The following is an 8,998-nucleotide window of genomic DNA, read 5'->3' as shown; positions in this document are numbered from 1 at the left end:
GTTCCCTCAATACTCCTCTGGGTATTCTTGTCCTGACCAATGGAGCTCTAATGTAGCCACGTATTCTTTGATCTCTTTTGATTTTTGTCATAGTTTATACACTAATCTCTCTGAGCCAGCATCAGTTTTATGATTTATCTGATCACAAACTTTTTAGTGAGGACTGAGGGAGAAGAAGGAGTAAATGCTTTGGTCTGCTCAGCATCATTTATTGAGACATCCTTTCCTGTTAAGTAGCAGACTGACTTTCTTTGACCTTCCCCTCCCTATTAATACATTTCTTGTTTCATATTGTGTTCTGTTAGCTGTGCCTTTGGCTTTTTTTCTTTTCCTCTCTTCTTTACACACTGCAGCAGTTCTTGGACATACTCTTAGAAATTAGTTGAGTAAATTGTATGTTTTCTGGTGACTCTTGAAAGGAATCAAAGTGTTTGCAGAACTCTGGAAATACTCCAGCTGCAGCTTTAGTCATAGTCGGCTGCAAAATCTTGTGCATTAACATTTAGAAGGAATAATAATCACAGGATCAAATAGCATTTGATTACTCTTTTGTGGAATATTTACTGTAATAGATGGGGTATCATACCAACAACTTGCTAGACCACTAAAGGACATACCCTTTCCTGACTTTCTAAACAATATTTATAATTCAAGAGAGATATCTATTATAGCTGAATATATATATTAGCCTTACCTAGAAAAATATCCTAGCTAGTAGACTTTTTTTTTTTTTGAAAAATTTCACTGATTGAGAGATTTTTGAAAACAGTGATTTTTTGTTTGTTTGTTTGTGTTTTTTTCATGGTTTTTATCCTTTCATTAATGCTGTGCTTGAAAAAGCTCCTTCAAATGTTCTCTGTCACAATCATTTTGTTTTTATAATAAGCACTGTAAAGCCACAAAGCTGAGATGCTAATACAACAGGAATAGTTGATACTTTATACATGTAAACATTAAATTTTCTTTTTGCTTAAATGTAATGGTACCTTAACTGGGGCTCAGAGAGACATTATCTTGGGTCACCTGTGATTCCAGAGGCACAGTGTGTGGCACAGGCACTGGTTTAGCAGCCAGGCTGCCACCGCCTGACCTTTCTCCTGCCCAAATCAAACGTGTTGGAAGTTACAAACTGTCTGATTTTCACTACTGACAACAGCCGTGTACCATCAACTGTTCTGGCCTCTACCCCTGTTAACACCATCTGGATTATTTGGTTATTGTCAACTGTAGAACCAAATGTTGTGTAACTATGAATAGCAGAATGTCTCTACCCTGCCATGGGCTGATAAAAATTAGAGATAGTATTATTTCTGAGCTGCCTGTGATGAGAGGTGGTGGATTTTGGGTTGTGGGGCTTTTTTTTTTTTTTTTTTAAATGATCAATCGATTTTAAAGCTGAATGCACCATTCATATGGACATGAAAGTGATCTTAGGAGTCAGTGCCCAGATCCTACTGAAACTCCTCTGATACTCTATTGTGATAATGCAAGTCTCTTTCTCTTAAGCAGAAATGCTGCTGAGGGTATAACAAAGGGATGTTTACCTGCTTCTGATTCAGGTTTTGAAGACTTTACACACCTTTCCCTGCCCAACCAGGGGCTACAAACACCTGAACTCCTCTGGTATTTCCTACTATGTGTCTGTCCTTTAGATGGAAAGTTTTTAGTAAGGTTATTAGTATGTAAAGTGCTGCCTTTTATTTAAATGCAGCTTCCTTCAGCAATGTGCCCTTGGCTTCTCTGTGGTGCTCTAACGGCACATATTTTCATATTTAAATGTTCTGTGTGTTTTTTAAACGTAAAGGTGTTACTTGCAGATCAAACTGATGTGAAGTCTAGTCTTGCTTTATTATCATTACCAAATAACCAAAATAACTTTTGTTTTTCCTGTAAGTGTATGATCAGTCTTTGTAAATAGTGAAAACTAACTTGTGCTGTTTAAACAGGCAGGATGGCTAACCAGTTTAAATCGGCTGTATTGGCATCTGTCTGAGATATGAGGTATGTGACTGAAGTGCTGCTGGAACTCGGGGGCTGGCCACAGCTGTGCCGTGCAGTGGCCTGGAGTGTGTAGCTCAGAATGTTGTGGGCACTGAGTCTGGGCTGCTGCCCCTCTTCCACCAAGGAGTCTGCTCACAAGTGGTCTCCTTCCGTGGTGCTGTGAGTGCAAGCACAAGGCTGGGGCGTAAATGTTGGTCAGTGTCTGCTAGCCCTGTGGCTGTGTGACCCTCCCCACAGCCTCCTGGGACACTAAGACAAGAAACAGGAACTAAAGGGAAAGTTGAGACCTATTATCTATGTGGTTAAAAATGCTAAACTGCAATATGGGGGTGTCAGCAAAGAAATGCTTTTGGAAAGAGCCATTGATACAGGCTGATAGTGGGGGTATGTGATGTTATTGCCTAGCAGCCTCTCTGCAAGCACTTGTGGAGGTCTGCAGGGAGGGCATCTCTCCAGGACATGCACAGTATGGGCTAGGGTATCAGGAAAAAAAAAAAAAAGAAAAAGAGAGAAAAAAAGGATTATCTAGGACTGAATCCAGGAGAAATAATCACCTCCATGAAAATAAGAGCCCTCAGGTACCCCTTGGACTGCTGTTGAAAGGATGATGGCTTTAGGTAATAAAAACCGTAGTGCTCTTTCCCCCCTCCAGCTGCCACCCCACAGCTGACATTTAATGCACAGAACAGGACCTGTGCTGTGGGGAAATATCACTCCTGTCACTTAGGCAGGTGACGTGGCCGGTGCTGGGGGACAGCGGGCTGTGAAATCGCCAGGCTGTAAGAGTCATCCCTCCAGCTGATGAAAGAGGAGTTGAAAGGGGATGCATAATTACGGAAAGGCTTCTCAGAGACCTGAGGTGGAAAAAGTGACAAAGGAAGAGCTCGTGTTGAAAGGCTCACAGCCTGACGTGAGCAGCCCTGCGTGACACGGGCTCTTTCACAGCTCTCGCTCGCCCCTTCGCTCGCTGAGAGTTTCTGTAGCTGGTATCAGGCCCCTCTCTACTCGTCAGATGCTCTGTGCTGATTTTAATAGGCAAGATGAAACAGAAGACAGCTCAGTATGGGCTGTAGATTGAGTCATGGTTATTGAATTTGTCTGAGGTACAAAGGTGCTGTTTGCAGCAAAATGAAATAAGTGGGGATGAAAAAAAATCCACAAAGAACAAAGAGACTGTAGAGTAATATTTGTCACACTCGCAACAGTCTTGTGCTGTTTCTGAAAGGCTTATATGAGAGAGGAAAAAAACTTAAGAAACATGTGGCAAACTTAAAACAGCGAACTGCCTGAAAATAAAAATAGTTTAGAGAAGGTAAGAATTGCTTTACTCAACTTTACAAAAGCTTGGGTGTGTGAAACTGGAAAAAAAACCCAAAGTAACAAAAACAAAAAAAGGAAAGATGAGGGGCAGTGAAGGGGCCTTCACAGCCCCCGTGTGGAAACCTTCTAGATGTGCTTGCTCTATTTACCTGGATGCAGTGCTTGGTCCAGTCACTGCTGTGTGAGTGTCCATGTAATGTTGAGCTGGCAGTCACATCTCCAGACATGAAGTTCCAACCAATCTGCTTGTGGATGCCTCTCAGACCTTTTTACTTTTTGATTTGAAAAAAAAAAGTTTGTATCAGTACTTCAATCTGAGGTTTGGCCTACCTTTTTTAGCTCTTAGAGACAGGAGCAGTTTTCTTTGTCTGCCATAGCTGTCTGGGTTGATGACTAAGTGATAGGTGATTCGTTGCTGTGATAAGGTGAGATTGTTAGGTGGGTGTTTCAAGGGTAAGATTGTTGTGATGGGTTGAGGACTTGTAGGTAGAAATGCCTTATAGGAAGTACTCTGTATAGTTACTTTATACGAGTACTCCAGACTTCTGTGCAGTCTGTGCTTAATTTAGCCTTTATATGGGTTATTTAATCTTTTATGAAGCATTCATGTCAAAAGAAATTGACAATATTGAAAAAAATTGAGACAGAACTCAAATGAGAGGTACTTACAGATGAACCCTTTGCCCTCTCTTCTTTAAACGGATATCTAATCAACCTCTGCTGACCTTTACTTCTCAATATCTCAGCTGTGGTTGCTCTTCCAGAAGAAGGTGGCCGTACAGCTCTTGGGTGGGTGGGTGCCTTTGCTTTGTGCCTGTAGGGGTGCAGCACCCCTAGAGTGACCCAGCAGGCTGCTGCCGTCCCTACGCGCCTGCACTGCCAGTGATGCAGTGTCAGCTTCTGGTTCAGCTCCTGTCTGCAGTGGGTAGAAATGAGTAAGCCTTATCAGGAAGGAGGAGAAGAATGAAAAGCCAGGTTGAGGGAGATAAACTTTTTTCTCCCTCTCTGTTGAGTCTTCCATGTGAAGTGCCACCACCTTATTAATGCACAGACTGCCAGAGTGCTGTGTTGCTCCCAAACTCTGTTGCCAGAGCTTCAAAACCAGATATTCTGGCAGTGAATGAAAGAGAACGGTCTCCACTTTTCTCATAATTTAGAAGGGGTTTGGTTTTGTGGTTCAGGCACTACAGATGAATCCTAATCTTCTCAGCTCCTCTCTGTTTTCTTTGTTTTGTAGTTGTTTTTGTTTTTTTCTCTCACTTCAAATGCCCCACCAGGAGATGGGGTCATCAGGGATGGGCTTACTCCTTGTCCTTGTCCCAAGGGTCTGTAAACTCTGTGACCCCAGGAGGGTCCTTGGCAGGGGAGGAAGCTCTTAGAGGGCTCTTAGATATAGGGATAACCTTTAGGAATTGCTTTTGTCTGTGCTGAAACTGCATTTCACTTGACAGATCTGCTCTTGAAGATCCAGAGGCTCATTTGACTGGTGTTCCACTACCAGTCTGTATTTCTGTGCTTGCCCTGGGGGATGCTGAATCTTTCTGGTCAGCACAGTCCTCCAGCACTTGTGCCCAGAGATGTTTGCACCAAAGCAGTTTCAGAGGGTTTTCTGTTGTTTTGGTGTGTGTTGCACATATTTATTTTCAGAGCAAAAGCTCGATATTCAGATTTAACTAATGTGAGGTTTTTACTGGTGTAAGTTAAAAGCTAACTACTAATTTTCCAAAATAACTGTATCATGGACTGCATTGGAGTAACAGAAGAATCAAACTAGTCCTGTTGTTACAGCACCATTTTTGTCAGTAAATCAGCTCTAACTGTGTTTCTGTCTGGTCTGTTATTTTTATTCCAATATTATAGATCCGAAATTCTCTGTTCTTACTCCAGGGAGGCAAGTGACAATTCTGCTATGCCATAACTTCTGTTTAAGTCTTTTCTTATTGAGCCATCGCACTGTTGCTCACTGGTTAAATGCAGTTAGTAAGACATTTGCTGTGTGCCTTTCTCAAGCTGTCATTGCTTAATGCAAATCAGGGCTTGAAAAACGAAGGAAATACAGTTCTGCTGTTTTGCATAATTTTCATGCCCTAACCCTTGTAAGAACAGCAAAGCTGGGTCACATTTTCTGTCTTTGTGGCTGTACCATCACTGTACTGCTGCAGTGGCTAAGAAGTTTCTGCTGTTCCCATATTTGTTGTCCTCACAATGTTAGTAGAGGAGGTGAATATACAATAACTTCGCAAGCCTTTTTGGTAAAATGTCAGCTACCAGTACTGTTTTTCCTGCAACATGCAGGATCTGGGGTACTAAAAGTATTTGTAAATAGTTTTTGCTGGACAAAAGGGGGGTAAACATCTAAATGTTTTCTTTTGATATTTCAAAATGCTGGGTTTATTTCCTCCTGGGAAAGCAAGTGATTAGAGATGCAAGGAGTTAGCTGTAAAAGAAATGTCTCCAATGAACGTGTGAGAGAGCTGTGGAACAGCTGAAAGAAATAGAACTGTCTGTAACTGAAGACTAAACATCTGTTTTTTTATCTTGGGTTTGCTCTGCCTAGTTTTTATGGGGGTATTATATAGGAAATAAGTCCCTTGCCCTTCAGAGATTTAATTTGCCTTGATGGTCCCAACTACACTTGTATAATTAGTTTTCATGATGAAGTTTCTAAGCAACTTGGGTATGAACAATTTCAACCTCCACTGGGTCTTTTTAAGTAGTAATTATGTTTTTTTTTTTTTTTGTGTGTGTAAGAAGAGTGTGAAAAAGCCAAACCAAACCCAAAAAACAACCCCCAAACCTGTATCGTTGAGCTTCAAACAATAACCTAAAATTCCTCTTTGTTAGATCTCATAATATTTACTGACCTAAGAAGGCCAATGACCTCTCTTCAGCATAAGGATACCTGGAAATCTGGCTGCTGTGCTGGGGTCTGAGTTTGCTCTTCCAGTTGCTTTTTGAATACGTGCTACATGGTATCCACCCGTGAACTCTGTGACAGGCACACAGTTCTTTTTCTTTTACCTATTAACAGTGCCTTTCTAGCAGAAATTTTGTACAAAATTAAGATTTTATTATACTTGCTGAATGAAATATGATACATTAGTTTGTGTAATTGGAAGTATTATCACACTGTAAATAATTGAAGAAGCGATAAACTACAGTCGACAATCTAAATGAAGCAAGTACATTTTCTGATGCTTTTTTCTGTGAGTTTCTTTGTTGAATTTTGCAGATTAGCAAGTAATTTGTAATGGTTATCCTGAACATTACGTGAATTAGTGAGGGTATATTATAATTAGATTTTTTTTTTTTTTAAACCGGTTAGCAAGTGAAAATTATCTCATCATTTACCTAGAATTACTTAGAAAAAAGAGAGCATAATTTTATTTGCACTGTATATTTTGAACATTTTAATGCTTTCATTTCTTCCTAATAAAAGAAGTTGCACCAGGACAAGGAGAAGATGAATGGTGAAATACAAAGTTATGTTCTTTCCTAAAAGATGTGTAGACTCCCATTCTCAAAGGTTTCTGGGTTAGACCTAGCATGTTATATGTAGTCTTCTGAAGGGCAGGGAATTAATTCTGCTTTCTGCAGATACAGCCTAGTGCCTTCACCATGAGATCATTCTTTCTGTGCATGTCTCTGCACACATCACACTAGAATATTTTTAATTTCCATTTTAACAAAGTGGAACTTCTTTTTTCTTTTCTTCTTCATTTAGTAGTAACTGAATTGCAATAGAAATGCAATGTCTTGAAATTTTCCACGCTGTCCAAGGACAGCTCTAGTTTTGTTCTGCTTTTCTGCAAAGAGTCTTACAATAAGAGCAAAACCTTGTTTTCCTCTGTTGTTGCCTTGTAATGTCAAAGGGAAAAGATATTTGGCTGCTACATATTCATGAATTACTACAGGAGCTTGAATGAAGTCCTTGGCAGAGAAACACGCAACAGCTGAGATGTTGACTTCCTGGCTAGTGCAAGAATAATATGGATACTACACTGATTTGCACAGCAGGTCTGTAGTCATCAGCACTGAGAATAACTACTTTTTATCACTTCAGAATGAAGGGGTCAGTCCTTTCCTTCTGGCCTATTGCTGTGCAATGGAACGGTAGGTGATAATTGGAATCTCTGGGTGCTGAAGGACTGGTGATCTTCCATGTGAAAGATGTGACCTATGTTTGAGGAATAGTGTGGTAAAGCTTTTCAAGTAGCAATGCATCTGTTCACACTGGAAAGCCAAGACCAGCTGATGGTTCCTGTTACTCATTTACAAGCTCCTCTGCTGACACAATTCCCTGCTATGTTGCAGCATATAGACCTTTTTTTTCCCCTGTTAATTCTGATCTTATTTCCTGAGCTTTATGAGATGAAGTCCTAGGGATTTTATGTGCATTATTCAGCTGCAGAAGTGTTCTTCTGTAAGCAAGGTACTCTCTTCCTATTTGTTTTTCCATAGTTTTCTGTTTGTCCTTTGAAAAATACATGTTTTGCAGTTTAATTGTATTTATGCAGTCTTTGTGTGTCCTTTCTGCATTGCTTTTACCTAGTTCTTCTGTTCTTAGATTTTCTACCATCGTGACCAAATCAGTGGAAGAGTTCAGAACAGAGGTGCATTGCAACTTAGAAGCAGTTTAGCTTGATGGTGGGTCCCAGCTTAGAAAAACTCAATCAACAACTAGAGTAAAGTAAATATTGCTTGAGTAGGCAAGAAGAGACCCTGGCTGTTTGCTGGGAGCACTTGGAGCTGCCCCAGACCAACTTCAGCCCTTGGCCAGGAGCTTTGCAGCTGAGGAGCAGACCTGCTGAAATAAGTGACTTCAGTGGTATAATTGAGGCAGTTTAACTAACCTGCTAATTCTGACTTTAAAATTCCAGAAACAAATGATAGAAAGCTGTGGTGGATCTATTCTTCCCCAGTCAGAGTGTCTGTAAAAATAAATGTTAATTTACAACAAAGAATATCACAGAAATCTGCATAAAATTGTAAAATGGTGCAGATGTACATAAAAAAAAAAAAAAATTAACTCAGGCTAGAGCAAACCAACCCATGGCTGTTGTAGCATTTAACATGTTTCATTACAAGCTAACTGACATGATTTCTTTGCTTGAGATTCCTTCAAGAGTGAAACTTAAACAACTGACTGCATCTGAACTTCTCACATATTTTAAAAGTTAGGTTTTTTTTTTTTTGTAGTTTTTGTTTTCTCCTTTTTTTAACAGTTTAACTTACCTTGTGGATAATACAGATAAGGCTTTAATTTTACCAGTATTCTTTGAAACACTATTCAAGGCTCCTAAGTGGTTTTGGTGGTGGAAAATAAGTTTGAGTACATCAGTCATGGTAACAGCTGTAAGCCTTGCTTAAGCTTGGGAGAGAAGAAGAGGGGGCTTGAAAATAGCTAGTTGTAGAATGTATATAGTATCTGGCAGAAAATTCTAGTAATTTTCTGCTCTGATACACATTTATGAATAGATATATCACAGAATCACAGAATGTTAGGGGTTGGAAGGGACCTCCAGAGATCATTGAGTCCAACCCCCTAGTTAACCAGCTCTGGACCACATCTCACTCTGTGTATACGTAACGTCTGGCTTAAATAAGAAAAGGAAACAGAAGGAACAAATTAACAACAGAATAGTATTTATGTTCTCACATTTTCCTAAATAGAAGT

This window comes from Merops nubicus, unplaced genomic scaffold (genome assembly GCF_000691845.1).
Source record: "Merops nubicus isolate BGI_N331 unplaced genomic scaffold, ASM69184v1 scaffold6982, whole genome shotgun sequence".
In the NCBI taxonomy this organism is placed as follows: domain Eukaryota; kingdom Metazoa; phylum Chordata; class Aves; order Coraciiformes; family Meropidae; genus Merops; species Merops nubicus.
This window is presented reverse-complemented; position numbering follows the sequence as displayed.